Raw genomic sequence first — 15,837 nt, 5'->3', positions numbered from 1 at the left:
CCAGAACAGCAAAGTGGAGAAATTATTCAGTAACCACAGCAACTGTATTAGCAGCCTTTGACTATTCACAGTGAAAGTATGCATTAAGAAGTAGTCATACAATTCACATCTACATAAAGCTGGTTACTTACCATTTTAAACAAGCTATATCAAGTGAGGCACACCAATTAGGCTATGAAATGAAAGCTACATAACTACCAGAACTCTACATCTCTGTTGCCTTCTTCCATCTGTCTCGACCAGTGTGTTATCAGATCAGAGGCTAGCTATTAGGATTTTGGAAACCAAAAAGCAAACAGTAACTACCAGGCAATGGTGTAATCCAAACTAAAAAAACAAAAAGAACACTAAAGAAGCACCAGGAGGACAGTACAGTGCTTCTTTGGTGTTCTTTTTGTTTCTGATTAGGATTTTGGCTCGAAAACTCAAGCGTGGGTGTTCTTTGTTTCCGATTAGGATTTTGGCTCGAAAACTCAAGCTCCTCTCCCTTAATGCACTCCTTCACCTGACCTCCTCAGAGCTATTTTGCCCCTCCTGAACTGGCCCCACTATAAGGTAAAATAATATTTACAGTAGACAAAGACATGATTAGGTCAGCAGGAGGAGGACTCAGGAAGGTCATCTAGAAGCACTAACCAACAATATGCCACTTGGGAAGGGTGCGGAGGGAGGGGATGTTGAGATGGATGGAAAATGACAGCACAGATGTAGCATTATAGTTAAGTACATAACTTTCTTATTCAATGCTGTCTTTTTTGTCTACCTCAGTCCGTGGGGAAAGTCCCCAACCAGGATGATCTGGATGATGCAATGGAAGGATATTCCTGAGGATGGTAGACCCAAATGCTACCCTTGACTTCAGTTGGATATCAAACTTATAATGTGTAAAAAGGTAGGGTATTAGATCATGTATCTGCTAAACAGATGTCACCCAATGATGCGTAACTAAAGAAAGCTGCAGCAGAAGATATTGCCTTCAGAGTGAGCCTAGAGTTTGGATGATAACGACAACTCACTGACGTTGCACTCATCAGAGAGAGTGTCAGTCTGTAAGTCATCTGGACAAGGTAACCTTAGATACCCTCATCCCAGTTCTGCTTTGTGAAAGGAAACCAATTGTTCGACAGACCTGGCATCCTTTGTTCCATGTAACAAGAACCTTAACTGTTGATTTAGATCCAGACAGTGAAGCATGTATTCAACTTTGCTCATGAATCTTGGAAAAAAATCCAGCAAATGGATAAACTGAGTTTAAACTCGGAGGCCACCTTAGGAAAAAAAAAAAAAAAAAATGGATTAACCTGTACAGGAACTCCATGTTTATGAAAGGTCAGGTAAGGAGATTTACATGACAAAAACCTAAAGTTCTGATACTCATCTGGCTGAAGTAATTGCAACCAAGAAATTATATTCCATGATAGAAATTTTAAGCTTACTGTTGCTGCAAGGTTCAAAAAGAGCTCTAAGCCTGCAGCAAAACTGTCAGATCCCAGTGAGGAACCAGATCTCTCAAGGGAGGCCATAGGAGAAAGGCTACTGGAGAATGACCATGTTTAATATGAAAACTACAAATGGCCGCAAGTTGAACTTTAATAGATCGGCAACGTGCTCCTGACAGATTAGACCCACTAGGAAATCCAAAATAGTCTATGGGAGATAAAAGGATCCAGACCTTTTCAGGTATCCCACGTACTAAATCTTTTCCATTTACTGCCACAAGTTTTTGCCGGTGGAAGTCTTTTGAGAGAAGGTAAAATGTGTACCATCCTAGCAGATAACTTTGGATTTCTGGACATCATTAGAAAAGGAGGAACCATGTGATCTAGGAGATGCTTGCCAGATGGATGGGAAGTTAGATCCGGGAAATGCTTGCCAGATGGATGGGAAGTTAGATCTAAAAGGATCCAGAGCCAACGGAGGGTAGACTAGAGGAGGCTACAGGAAGAGGAACCAAACATGTCTAGGCCAGAAGGGGGCTACAAGGATTACAGTTGCCTTGCATGAAGCTGCTTGCAGGGGAGCTGCTGGGTATTCATTCAGGAAACCGGGGACCAAGCATAGATCAGAGGGTCCCTTGATGACTATTCCTCCTGGGGTTAAGGGCAAAGAATCTGTTGCACTTAAGGGTTGTCCAGAGTTCTAAACAGGTTGTAGTAAGGTTGGGCCCAGCAGCTGGAAATTTCTGATGCCACTTACAGTTTATTGCCTCATGAGTGGTCTGTCAGTATACACTGGCTCAGCCTGTCCACTAGTATATTGGACCTACCTGGGATATGCTTTATTAGAAAGCACTGGGAAGACATCACCAACTGCAACACCCTCATGACCTCCTGACACAGACTAAGATCAGGCTACACCTTTTTTGTTGAGATGACTACCACCACATTGTAGGTTAGGACTGACATCACACCTTTGGGGAGACTGTCTTGAAAAGCTTGCAACTCCAAGAGGACTGCTCATCTCAAAAACAATGTGGTGACTAGCCTCTATTCAGGACCAGTTATCTTGAACAGTTTTCCCCTTGAAATGCCCCCTCCCCCCCAGGAGAGAGGCATCCACAGTAACCATGGACATTAGTGGGGGGAGGGGGACAAAGGGGCATCTTGATTACACCAAATTGGAGGTCAGCCACCATAAGACATGTTTCTGGCAGGTCTCCATCAGCCTTATCAGATGTTGCAATGAATGTGTCCTTAGGGACCACCGGATAACAGAGTACCTTCCCATAGAACCTGACATGAGAACTAATATAACAGCTGCCACTGAATCTAAGAGGCAAAGAATCAGAGCAGAGGGTGGCCTATGCAATGAACTTAAGAAGCCGGACAACATAATGAAGACAGTCTGGAAGGAGGAAGCCTGGCAATCTGTGTAGTGCTGTCCAGATGACAACCTATAAACTCCCAGGTGTGCATTGGCTCTAGTTTGGACTTCTCAAAATTTACCATGACTCCTAAATCAACGCACAAGCAAAGCAAGAGTCTCACTTGAATTAAAGTTGCTTTTGATATAGCCATAAACAGCCAGTCATCCAAGTACTGAAACACCTGAAATCCCTGCAGCCTGAGTTGGGCTACTACCACTGCCATGAACTGCCTGTGAACACCCAATGGATGGGTGGGGGTGCTAAGGATTTACAGACTTAATTCACTAAATCCCTCTGCAGCCTAGTAAACTGCACCACTTAGGTAGGTGCACAAAGAGCAAATGTTGCTGAAGCATATGAGCTTCCAAAATCTGTTCAAAGCCCTACACTATCTGTTAAGGGGGTGGACAGCTGCCCTGCCCTTGGAGAGTTCCTTTATAGTGGCTGCTGCTACCACAGTCGCATTAACTACAGGCCACTTGCTCTAATGTGCCTGGTCCTTCGGTAGGAGTAAAATCTTATCAGGCTTTTTAAGGACAGGCCCCACTAAATCAGGTTCTCTCCATGCCCTTGGAGACAAATCCCTGAAAGCATCTGGAAGGGGTACCCACCCAGGCCGTATATGATCTTCCACCAAAATCCTCAAAAAAACAATGACTCCTCAGAGGGGCTTTAGTGGTCCAACCTCCCATGTACTGTAATAATTCTAAAAGATCACCAAAAGGAGGAGTCCTCGGGTCCTCAGGGGGAGATTTCAGCAGGTTACCTTCAAGTTTAAGTTATGGAGGGCATTACCATTGTCTGGGATTGGTGAGAAACACTTAAGCAAACTTAGAGACTGTGGTCAGCTGGGACTGTGAAACAAGACATGAAAACAACAGACACCAGTATACTGACTTACTCTAGCAGAATTACTGGCAGGCCAGTGTCAGTGGGATTAGCTCCAGGTGCCCTAATGCTGGTGGGGCTGGTATCAGATCGGCCAATTCTGGGTACCCCACGGTGTGTTGGACTAAGTCGCTACACTGACATCTACTGGACTAACCCCAGATAACATCAATGTCACGAACATTGAATATCTATCTGATGAGGGTACAAGGTATGTAGAGATGGCTTGTAAACAGCAAAGGCCAATATGTGCTACACTGTCTGTACAGGCGTTGGAGGAACTGACTTCTTTTGACCAGCGCAGGCAAAAAGGACCCTGCAAATGCAAAACAATATGACTAAGATCCCCGCTGCCTCATAACTGAGGGAGCAAGATCTGAGATCTGAAAGGAGTCTTACTTTCAACTCTCAACAGCTGCTGCTACTAGCTTCATCTAGTAGATACAGTGATCTGCAGACTGTGGAAGAAGAAATTGTGGGTTGGGCCTCCATCAGTAATAGTTTCCATATTGAGTCCACTTCTCTACAGGTTGGAAATTTCAGTTTAGCCTCCCTCCAGTGCTCCAAAGACATTTTACTTGCAAGTTTTGGCACACAACAAAGCATCTACAAATGCCTTCCCTAAATTAGACTTATGCATGCCAACATATTTCCCCTCTGACTTCTGGGAATTCTGATCACTGAGCCTCATCTTTTGAAGTCATGTTAATATCAGCTATAAAAACAAGTTTGATTTCAAACATTCATGTTGACCAGCTAAAGAAATCTATTTATTCCACTAAGTGGAACAGTGTCACTTTCTGAATCTCACTCAGGTTGCTTACACTTAGAAAAAATACTGACTGAAGCCACTTATGAAACTGTTGGGAGTAATAAGAAAATCAAGTCTCCTTTTTTGGTGGAACATGAACTTCATTAAAACTTTGAGGAAAACAAAACACCCATTTTGGGGCTACAGAAACAAATCCACATGGTAGAACCATAAACATCAACAAAGGAAAATAATTTTGACCAAATCTAAGAGTAATTCCCAAACAACTCGAGACCTTAATAAAATCCAACAAAGGCAAATTTTTGGCAAATGTCTACCCAAATCCAAAGAAAATCACAAGGCATTTTTTTTTTTTTTTTTAGTTATGTTCATAATCTCAAAAGCACAATGCATCAATGCACCGAGCTGACTGTGAATGAGATTACCTGCACTGAAAATGAAGACTCAACAAACCTACTGGCCATTAAATTTAGTTCAAACTTTATCCCTCACTCTCCATCTGTCCTTCAAGATATACCAGAAACTGACTCGCCTCTTGCTGTCACATAACAGAGTCCTAACAATGCTATCAAAAGCTAAAAATACGGCATTGATGGATCCTGACAATATCCCTGGATGCACCTTTAAATAGCATGAAGCATGATTTAGCCACACCCCTAACAAAGTACAGTTGTGTACACTTACCATAAATGTAGATGTTAGAGTGTATTCACTGTTGCAGTCATTACATTTGGGTAATCTGCTGGCAGGTTGCTCTCAGTTGGCCTGAATTCCAAAGTCTTGGGTCCTGCGTCGGTTGCAGTCCTCTTCCATGATGTCAGGTCGTCAGGAGTATAAAACATGCAGCAGACGCATTTTCTTTAGCTTTTCTTGCCCCCAAAAAGGTAGCAATATTATATATATTTATATACATGCATCAATATAAACTTTACCTTCATCTACAAGTAAATACACCACATAGGTTGTAGAAGATAGAGAAGGAAAGATAAACTGTAGAATGAAAGGGGGATGGCGAGGGTAACCTGGATTGCGACAGTGAATACACTCTAACATCTACATTTATGTTAAGTGTACACAACTGTACTATGTTCTTCGTGTTTCACTGTTGCAGTCATTACATTTGGGTAGAATCCCAAAGCTATGGTTGGGAGGGCTGGAGCTAAACAGCATTAGGTGCTACTATAAGGCCCTGTAGCACTGCAGTGGCAAAGCCTGCCCTGGACTTAAGAGTAGAGAGGCAAATGGTAATGCTTTGTAAAGGTGTAAACGGAACTCCAAGTAGAAGCTTCTAGAATGTCTTTGGTTGGTACCCCTCTGAGAAAGGCTGCCGAAGTAGCTGCAGCTCTGGTGGAATGAGACCTAATGCCCTTGGGCACAGGTTTGCCATGATGCGAGTAGCAGAAACGGATGCAGTGGCTTATCCACTTTGAAATTGTCTGCTTTGAGGTAGCCTTTCCTTCTGATTCTGCAGCATACGACACTAGTAATTTCTCAGTTTTTCTTAGAATTTTTGTCCTGCTCAAGTAGAATCTTAGCTGTCTGTGTACGTCCCAAGGAATGCAGAATTCTCTCCCCTTTGTTTGCGGACTTGGATAAAAAGTTGGCAGATGGATTGTTTGGTTAACAGCCACACTGGAAACCACCTTAGGCATAAAAGTAGGATTTGTCCTCAGAGACACCCTGTCTGGGTAAAATATGATAAAAAGCACTACAGCCATGAGGGCCTGTAGCTCTGAAACCCTTCTTGCTGAAGTAATTGCTAGTAGCAGGGCTGTCTTCCATGATAAGAACTTTATATCAGTGGTAGCGGCTGGTTCAAATGGAGGCAGGGTGAGCTTTTCCAACACATAATTGAAGTCCCATGCAGGTAAAGGTGATCTTTTAGGAGGCCTTAGGTTTTTGGCTCCTCTAAGATACTGTTTTAGCAAGGGATGAGAAAAGATTGGTGGCTTTGTATTGTAATGAGCCGAAATGGTGGAGGCATGCATTTTGATTGATGAGAAAGATAGGCCTTTGTCAAGCATCTCAGTTAAGTATTGTAATATCTGAGGAATATGTGGTTCTGCTGCATCAGTTCCTTATGCTTGATTCGAAGCACAAACATCTCTTCCATTTGTCAGCATAAGATTTTCTAGTACTAGGCCTTCTGGCCTCCAAAATGACATCCATCACAGCTTTACTGAGAGGTGTCGTTGGTATGATTACATGATTAGCCATGCTGCCAGGTTCCGAGTCTGTAGCCGATTGTGCAGGATCTGATTGTTTTGCTGGGACAGTAGTTGTGGTCTTTGAGGCAAGGTCCAAGCTAGGTATTGAGACAAGTTCCTTAGGATTGGGTACCAGTATTGGCGGGGCCAGTCCGGGGCAATTAATATCATCTGTGGCTTCGCTTGTCTGACTTTTAGGAGGACCTTGGGTAGAAGAGGCAGAGGAGGAAAGGCATAAACTGACAGGTTTGACAGGTTTTTCCAACTGAAAGACAGGGCGTCCACTTTCCATGCTGGTCTGTGATAAGTCCTGGTGCAGAATCTTTTCAGTTGATAATTTTGAGGAGAGGCAAATAGATCTATGTCTGGGCTCCCCCATTTCTCTGTTATGCTCAATACTTGTGAATTTAGTTTCCACTCATGAGGATCCATAAGGTTTCTGCTTAAATAGTCTGCCAGAGATTTCTGTTTTCCTGGCAGGAATTTAGCTTGAAGATTTATCTAGAAGGTCAACGCTGTGTCCCACAGTGCCATGGCTAATCTGCAAAGGGGGTATGAGTGCGTGCCCCCTTGCTTGTTTATATACCACATGACTGTGGTGTTGTCCGTCTTTATCAGTAGTTGTCCTTGATGAAGTTAAGTCCTTGAATGCCATTAGGGCATTTTGAATGGCTAGCATCTCTTTCTGGTTGATATGTAGATGCATTTGGTTTGGTGCCCATATGCCCTGAATGCATCTTCCTTTCATGTGGGCCCCCCAGGTATAATTTGATGCGTCTGTTGTTAAGGTTTGGCTGGCAGGGGATAGAGTGAAGGGCCGTCCCATGTCTTGGTTACAGACCTTTGCCCACTATAGAAACTCCTGTTGCAGGCAGGGGATGAGGGGAATCATTGTTCCATACTGTGTGAATGTTGACTCCATAAACTTTTTAGGTACCACTGAATTTCCTCATATGCAGTCTTGCATATGGAATTAGTAGAATGCAGGATGCCATGAAGCCCACAGCCTGCAGAATGTCTTGCAGAAGACTGGGTTTTTGTTGCCATCAGTTTGAAGTAAGCAGTCAGTTGCCTTTGTTTGTATGGCGTGAGGTAAGCCACCTGGGCAGTTGTATACAAGCTTGCGCCCAGGAATGTTATCTTTTGAGAGGGTACCAGTTCTGATTTCTTTTCGTTTAATTGTGTACCCTAGGCATGTTAGAAGCCTTTTCACAAATGCCAGGTGTCGTAGAAGAGTGTCCTTGTTCTCTGCTTGAATGAGACCGTCATCCAAGTAAGGATATATTTGAATACTTCTTTGCAAAATGCAATTACTGGTGCCAGGCACTTTGGCTTATCTACTGGGCACTTTGGCTTATCTACTGCGCCCAGGGTCTTTACAAAGGGCAGTGCAGAGAATTGGTAATGCAGTAAGCCAGCCTTGAACCTGAGGTATCTTCTGCACAACTGTCTTATTGGGACATGCAGGTATGTCTCTTAAGTCATCACCAGCCAAGCATTCTTGCCCAGCATAGGCAGACGCTGTTGCAAGGTGAGCATTTTGAATTTTGGAATGTCCAGGTATGTGTTCAAAATCGATAAATCCAGTATTGGCCGCCAGGCCTTGTCCTTTCTGGGTACCAAGAACAGTCTTGAGTAAAAACCTTGTCCTTTTTCCTGTTCTGGTACCATCGGAATGGCTCCCATATTCATGAGGGACATCACCTCTTTCTGTGCCTCTGCCCATTGTTTTTTTTGGCAGGTCTGGCCAACCATTTGTCATTGGCAGAGTGTGGAAATGGAATCTGTATCCCTGTGATACAAGGTTCAGTACCCACTTGTCCTGGGTTATTAACTGCCAATTTTGAGCAAAAAGTGCTAATGTTCCCCCTATGGGTGCTGCCAAAAGATAAGTGCTTGGTGTAGGCAGAGGGAAGTCATTGGGATTGCTTTCTGTAGGTTTGCGCTTTATCTCCTCCAGATTTAGAGGTGGATGCGCCCCATTGCTTTGACCTGTACGAGTCTTGAGTCTGGAACCCTTGGGACGTCTGGATTTGCCCCTTTGAGCTCTGTCTGACACAGGAAAGGACCAGTTTTTTGTAGGCCAGTGTCTACTGAACCTAGGTGGCTGCACTTGTAAGAAATCTTTAACAGTTTGCATAGACTTAGCTTTGTCTTCCATTTTCTTTAAAACCTCTTCTGCCTTAATTCCAAACAGAGAATCACACTGTAGAAGTGCATCTAGTAATTTAGCTTTAGCATGATCAGGCAAACTTTGTTCCTTTAACCAGGCATGCCTCCTAATCACAGATCCAGTAAATGCGGCCCTGCAGGAGGCCTCTAGAATCAAAACCACATTGCAAAGTATACTTTCCAACTTGTTCAGCTGCATGCAATAATTCCTGCAAATCCTTATTTTCTGCACAATCTGAAATTATCATAATTTTCTGTTTCAGCAATCCCATAACATGTTGTTGGTACTTAAGCATATGAAATTGACAGTTTAAGGCCCCGATTACCAAGGTTGCAGATGTATAAACCTTTTTTCCCCATCTGTCCAGTGCCCTGGAATCTGTCAGAGGGGGTAGGGTTTTTTGCTGTTGAGGCCTTAACTCCCTTAGGACCCTGTGAAATAGTTTCAGGATCAGCAGCAGGGTTTCTAAATAAATATTTATGAGAGTCAGGGACCCTGTAATACCTGTCAGGCTTACTGGGAGCCAGAGGTAGAGAGTCAGGGGTCAGGCTTGACTCTGAAAAAAACATCATCCACAATGTCTTAACACAGGGGGAATGGCTAAAGGCTTGTGCCGAGGGAGGAGGAGGAAATCCCGGAGCCTCTTTTTTGATTCTGAGAAGTCTTGACTCTCCCAGTGAAAATGCTCCCTCAAAGTATGCAAGGTTTCTCCAAATGAATAATCCTCAGGAGGAGATGCAGATGGAATAGACTCCTCAGCATCAGAATCCTCATCGGGAGGTAAAGACAATTCCTGATTAGAAGAGGAATCAGAAGAAATAGAAACCTGACCTGAAGATTCATAGCCAGTGTCTTGCCTAGGCCTCTTATCTGGAGGGGGATGGGTACCCCCTGATCAAGGTAATAAGGTCTTCAGCCATTTTGATTATCTGTTTTTTAGGCATAGAGGCCTGTGCATGTGGCTCAGGCTTCGGTTTTTTAGTTTTAGAAGGCGTCTTTGCCCTTGGTTTTGCAGCTTTTGGTTTGATGTAAAAATGTTGAGGTCTGAATACACCCTCAGAAGCCGGTGCCTGCTCAGTGGCTCCGGACCCATCTGAGGGAGATACATCAGTCGGTCCAATACCTTGAGTATCTTGTGGCATGCCTGACTCCACATGGGTGTGGTAGAGGCCTGCGACTCAAAGGTAGCGGGTTTCAGGGGCTGCGAAAGCACCTCACCGAGTACCGCCAAACAGGCAACTGGCTTAGGAGAAGCTTAGTTGTCGGTTTTGGATCTCGACTGCCTTTCTCTGTCCTTTTCTTTGCATTTTTTTATGTACTCCGGTAGTCAGATTGCTATCAGACGACATCTCTGGGTAGTTAAATCTGTTTTCAAAATACTTAGATGCAAAAATATAGACGCTTAATAGTGCGTTGGTTAAATCTAGCACAAAACAGACAGCCAGGCACATTGTGGTCAGGGCCTAGGCAAGGAACACAGTATAAATGGAAATCCTTATGAGGTATTTGCTTCCCACAAGTAATACAATTATTAACTTTTTCTGACATCAGTAAAAAGCAAGAAAAAAGTTTCCCCAACGGGGTACTTAGCTTTATTGAAGACTTCGGTTCTGAAACTCAAACTCGAATATTTCAGGAGTCTGCAACCGTCACTTGCTAACTGCTTCTGCTTCGGGCACGGCAAGAAAGACTGAAGAAAATGGCATCGGCTGCATGTTTTATACCCCTGCCGACCTGATGTCATGGAAGAGAAGACAGCAACCGACGCAGGACCCAAGACTTTGGAATTCAGGCCGACTGAGGGCAACCTGCCAGCAGATTACCCAAATGTAATGACTGCAACAGTGAAACACAAAGAACATCACTGTACTCTCAAGCCTTCATACAGGTTTTGTACCAAGCAAATGGAGAACAGCTACAGTCATTCCCCTGCATAAAGGAGGAACTTCCACAGACCAAGACAATTACAGACCCATAAGTCTGACCAGCATCATATGCAAAGCCATGGAAAGACTTACCATGGAATTAATCAGGACATATGGTACCGCCAAATTCTGGACCTGTCTCAGTTTGCATTCAAGTGCAGGCCATGCTTACTCAACCTGTTGGATTTTTTTTTTTGAAAGTCACTAAAGCAATGGATGAAGACAAGAGAGTATACACCATATACCTTGACCTGGCAAAAGCTGTTGGCTGTAGGCTCTCTATTTAGCTCAACTCCACTAGAGTTAACTAAGAATAAACCCCCATCACCCAGTGGATTTTAACTGGCTAACAGATGAATAAAATATTTCAAGAATGGCATTAATGCCCTTCTAGCCTGCCAACATACCAAACACTTGCTCTCGTAAGTGTTCAGGCTGTTCTTAAAAACATCTATACCAGTACTTGCTTTAATGTAATTCGGTAGTCTGTTCCATGCTTCTCACAGAGCCAATTAGTACACTTCTCATTCCTATAGTATCTTCTACATAGGCTGTCTGATGATTCTCTATTACTTTTTGATAACCCAAACATTCCCAGCGGTAGTAGTCTCTGAATGCCCTGTATACCTGAATAAGATCTCCTCTTAAATATCTATGAGAGACACTATACAAGTTCAGATATTTTACTCTGATAATAACTTAAATTTTCACATCCATGGATGTCCTTGGTACATTTCTGCTGCACTCTTTCTAGCTCATGCTTGTTTTCTTATAAAGTTTCCATATTGCTTTTCCATACACAGCTTTGGGTCTAATGTAATAATGATTTCATCACTTCCAATTTCTTAGACTTATAAATCTTTTTACAAAACCTATAGTTCTATAACTATCCTTAACTACTTGGTTGATATGATTAGAAAAACTCAAAGCTGGATCTAACTATATGCCCAGATCCTTAAATTAATCTACAGTTTCAAATCACTGTGTTGTATTAAATATTCACCTTTCAATTTATGTCTTCCTCATATGCTTAGCTTTTGATGCATTTATCAGCATATTATTCTCCTGTGCTCAAATGGCAATTTAGTCAAATTATTTTGCAGACATGCCCCATCTGTAACACACGTACTCAGTTTACCCAATTTCAGGTAAACTCGGATGAAAAAAGATAGGTCTGAAAGATACAGTTTAAAGACGTAAGGGCCTAGGACAGAGTCACGTAGGACAACCTGACTGTAACCAAGGATTTCACCAGTCCACTTGCTGTATGATACTTGCCATGTCCTATTTGTAAGCCATGTAGCTATCAGTCTTGTCAAGAGTAAATCAATACCTAGTTCTAATTTACTGACCAGTGTTTTGTGTATGATCCTATCAAATGCTGAAGTTAAATTTATCATAATGCTATTATATTCTTATAGATAATCATCATCATGTTGCAGGTAGTAATAGATCTATTGTCAACATATGCATGCTGATATATGGTTTCAAGTCCCAACTTATTCAGTTCTGACAATAACTTACTCAATATAACCTTTTCCATTATTTTTCCACAACATGAAAGTAGACTTGAGGGCCTATTTGACTCTGGGTTTGCCCTACACCCTTTCCCTTAAAGACAGGTTTAATAAGTGCATGTCTCCAATCTTGAGGAATCTCCCCATATTTATATGACCAAGTAAATAATAGATACAGTGGTACTATAACTTGTCGCTGAAGTATTCTCTGGTCATTATTACTAATGCTGTCTCCTCCCAATGCTTTTTTGGATCCAGTGTGCAGTTCTTTTTCAATATAATCTAATTTCGATTCCAGTATCGGAGATTACATAGATGTCACTAGAACTTGTCACTTCCGCTGTGGAGTCACTGTTTTGCACAAGATTTTGTAAACATATCTATAATTTGCTGCGTCTGCAAATACTTAAGAAATATGGCAAGAACCACAGACGCACATTAAAACTCACTAGAATTTAATACAGTTAGCGTGTTTGTGAAGTACAATGACTAAACTTCATCAGACAAAAAAGTAAAGCACTGATGTAAGCACCTTGTATCTGCAAACAAAGCAGTCACATGATATTAATCAGCTGATCATTAAACACTCCATAACTACCTCTCAGACTTGAAAAAATATAGAATTTTTATATCGCTATATATATTGTATACATATATATGCATATATAAAAATGTTATAAAACAAAAATAAAAAAATTAATATTCAAACTTTACACTATTCATCTCATTAAACTTTTCATTTTCAAAATACAAATAATGGAACATGTCTCATTCATACCAATTTGCCTAAAAGCATCTAATTTAACTTGCCGTAACAGTTCTTGCTGTTCCTCCAGTCTCAAAGATAATGGTATCCCCCCCCCGGGCTTCCACATGGTCTATAAGTTGAGAGAGAAATGAATGATCCGGGTAGTTAAGGATACATTTTGCCAAGGTGGTGGTCTGTTTTTTTTTTTTTTTTATTTCTAATAGCGTACAGACGTTCATATAGTCGTTCCCTCTGCTTTCTGTCTGTTTTCCCTATATAAAAACTCGGGCATAGCTTACATTTTGCTATATATATTAGGCTCTTGGAGTTACAGTTGTATCTGCCTTTACATAGGTTCGTAGCTTCATAGGTAGGTACTAGGCTATCGGCCCAAGGGCCTAAGTAAGCCTAGCCAACAAGGTTCCCTGGCTTACGCCACCCAAGAAATTTAATTTCCTGTGCCCCTGTCGAGCAGAGCCACAGAAGTGATCCCTGGGGTGTATTTCCTATTTCCCATCCACTCATCAAGATTATTCTTGAAGAGTGCTAATTAGGAACTTTGCTGAACACAGATGGGTAGCTTGTTCCAGAGTATAGGAAGTCTCTGGGACAAGAATCTATCCCTCCAGCATGTCCTGTTTATTGTAGTGACAAGGTTTAGGTCCCTAGAACATGTAGCTCGGAGGGATTGGGATTTCTTTAGGAGTAGCATGTCCAACAGCTCTGGGCTTAACATAGCTTTATATGTTAGGCAGAGATCTCCTTGGAGCAGACGATATGCTACAGAGTAGAGCTGGAGTTTTGAACCTCATTTCTCTTATTTGAAAACAGGTCCCTGTGTCAATGAATCTACAGTAAGGGCACACTTTTTATACATGCCCTATGGTCACAATTTTTGTGTTCCAAAAGGTATTTCAAATTTTGGCCTCTTATAAATAGTCCCAGGGGAAACAGCTAATTTGCATCCTATTGTTTCATCCACAGAAATTAAATTTCCAATTTTTAAATAAAATCCGTCTCAGTGATGTAGCATCGTTACTAAATAGTGTTATAAAAGTTAAATAATTTTTGGTTTCAATATCTCTGGATTATTCATTAAAATAGATATCCCCGTTTGATATTGGTCATTCAAAATAGCCCTAAAATGACCTGATGCTCTTTTAGACTTTACCTCTGAAAGTAACTTTTCCAATACAGAGTTAGGATAGCCATGGCTGCCCTAACAAGTTGTCCCTTCACTACTGATTTCTTTTGAGGAGTAGAATGGGAACTAGAATAATGAAGGAAGGAGTTGGAATAAGTCTGCTTCCTAAAATAGTAGCTATCCTTATGTAAAAAGGCATCCAAATATGATATACCATCGTGCTGAAACTTACTAGCGAAATTCAAAAAAAAAAATAAATAAATAGGTAGTGTTAAGGCAATCCACCAGGTCTTGAAAAAGATTGCGCCCCCCTTTTGAATATAATAAAAATATCATCCAAATAACGTGTATAAAAATAGATGGACTCTAAAAAAAGGATTATTTCTGAGGACAAATTCCCTCTCCCAATAGCCCATGACTTAGAGATAATGAAGCCCAGACAGTAATGGTGGAAGGCCCTCGCTGTAGTGAGAGTTATTAAAATCGGAATAGCCAGGATCTTAATGCCAATGCAGTTCAGAATAGTAACCCCTCTTCAAATATTTGCAATGTACAGGGCCAGAGAAAGCAGAACCAAACCCAGAACGGGAACAGGTGGAAGAACCATTGGAAAAGCAGACCATTCAGGAGATAGCATTTCCTGAACCCTCATCCATAGGTGAGAACATTCTAACTGTGGCATATACCACCACCAGAGACATCAAAAATGTTCAACTCTTCATCTTTCACAGTAGAAACAACGTTCGCAGATAGTTTAGTGAAAGGATGGACTTTCGTACCTTCAAGGCGATGTAATTTAGCAAGAACACCAGCTGACTTAAAATGATTTGTTCAGACACTCAATTTAAAGTTATTGCTCGCAAGTAGTAATGATATGAGTGATGAAACCCATACATTGTTTAGAGTATCTAGCGTTTACAACCCTATGGTGCATCCAGTTTTGAATGTGTATGTGAATTTGATATTCGGAATTCAAGGCGCTCTGTTAATGAATCTTCAAACAATTTCAGTAAAAATTAATGGTAAATGCTCAAAACTTTAAGAAATGGTGGATTGAGAATAACTAAACCCAACAAAGGTGGTGGCTTAGTGTTCATGAATTATGCACATAATAGATGTATGCAAGAAATGTTAAACACTGATAACTATGTCCTTGTGTCCCTCAGTGAGCTCAATACTGCATACAGAAGGTTTACAATTTATTTAAAATGATTTACCTATATAGGCAAAGATTTCTATTGAATTGTATAATTTCACCATGCCAGCACCACAAATTCTCAATTTTTGGCATCCCAAAGATTCACAAGGATCTGCAAAATCCCCCTCCGTCCAATGGAAGAAATTCTACTACATACCCCTTAGCCAAATATGTGGACCATATTTTAAAGAAATACCTGGGTAATGAACAACAGATTTGCAAGGACTCTTGGATCTTCTTGGGGAACATTAATAATATGGCATACAATGACAACTTCAATTTTGCTACTGTGGATGTCAAAGATCATATACTCATGATCTTGGCATCAATTGGGTCAGTCAGATATTACTGACGAAGGGGGCATACAATGATGAATTAACTTTAGTGCAAAATGACTGG

At 41.5% G+C, this 15,837-nt stretch overlaps 1 protein-coding gene across 1 annotated transcript in view; it reads right to left on the bottom strand.

The window, feature by feature from the left end:
* LOC122813842 (zinc-binding protein A33-like) overlaps positions 1 to 15,837 on the bottom strand; it is a gene marked incomplete at its 5' end in the record, with an annotated part of 195,750 nt that overhangs the window by 135,157 nt on the left and 44,756 nt on the right.

Source organism: Protopterus annectens, chromosome 10.part0 (genome assembly GCF_019279795.1).
Source record: "Protopterus annectens isolate FY-2018-M chromosome 10.part0, PAN1.0, whole genome shotgun sequence".
Lineage (NCBI taxonomy): Eukaryota > Metazoa > Chordata > Ceratodontiformes > Protopteridae > Protopterus > Protopterus annectens.
Note: the sequence above shows the minus strand (reverse complement) of the source record. Positions and strands in the feature narration are given on the sequence as shown.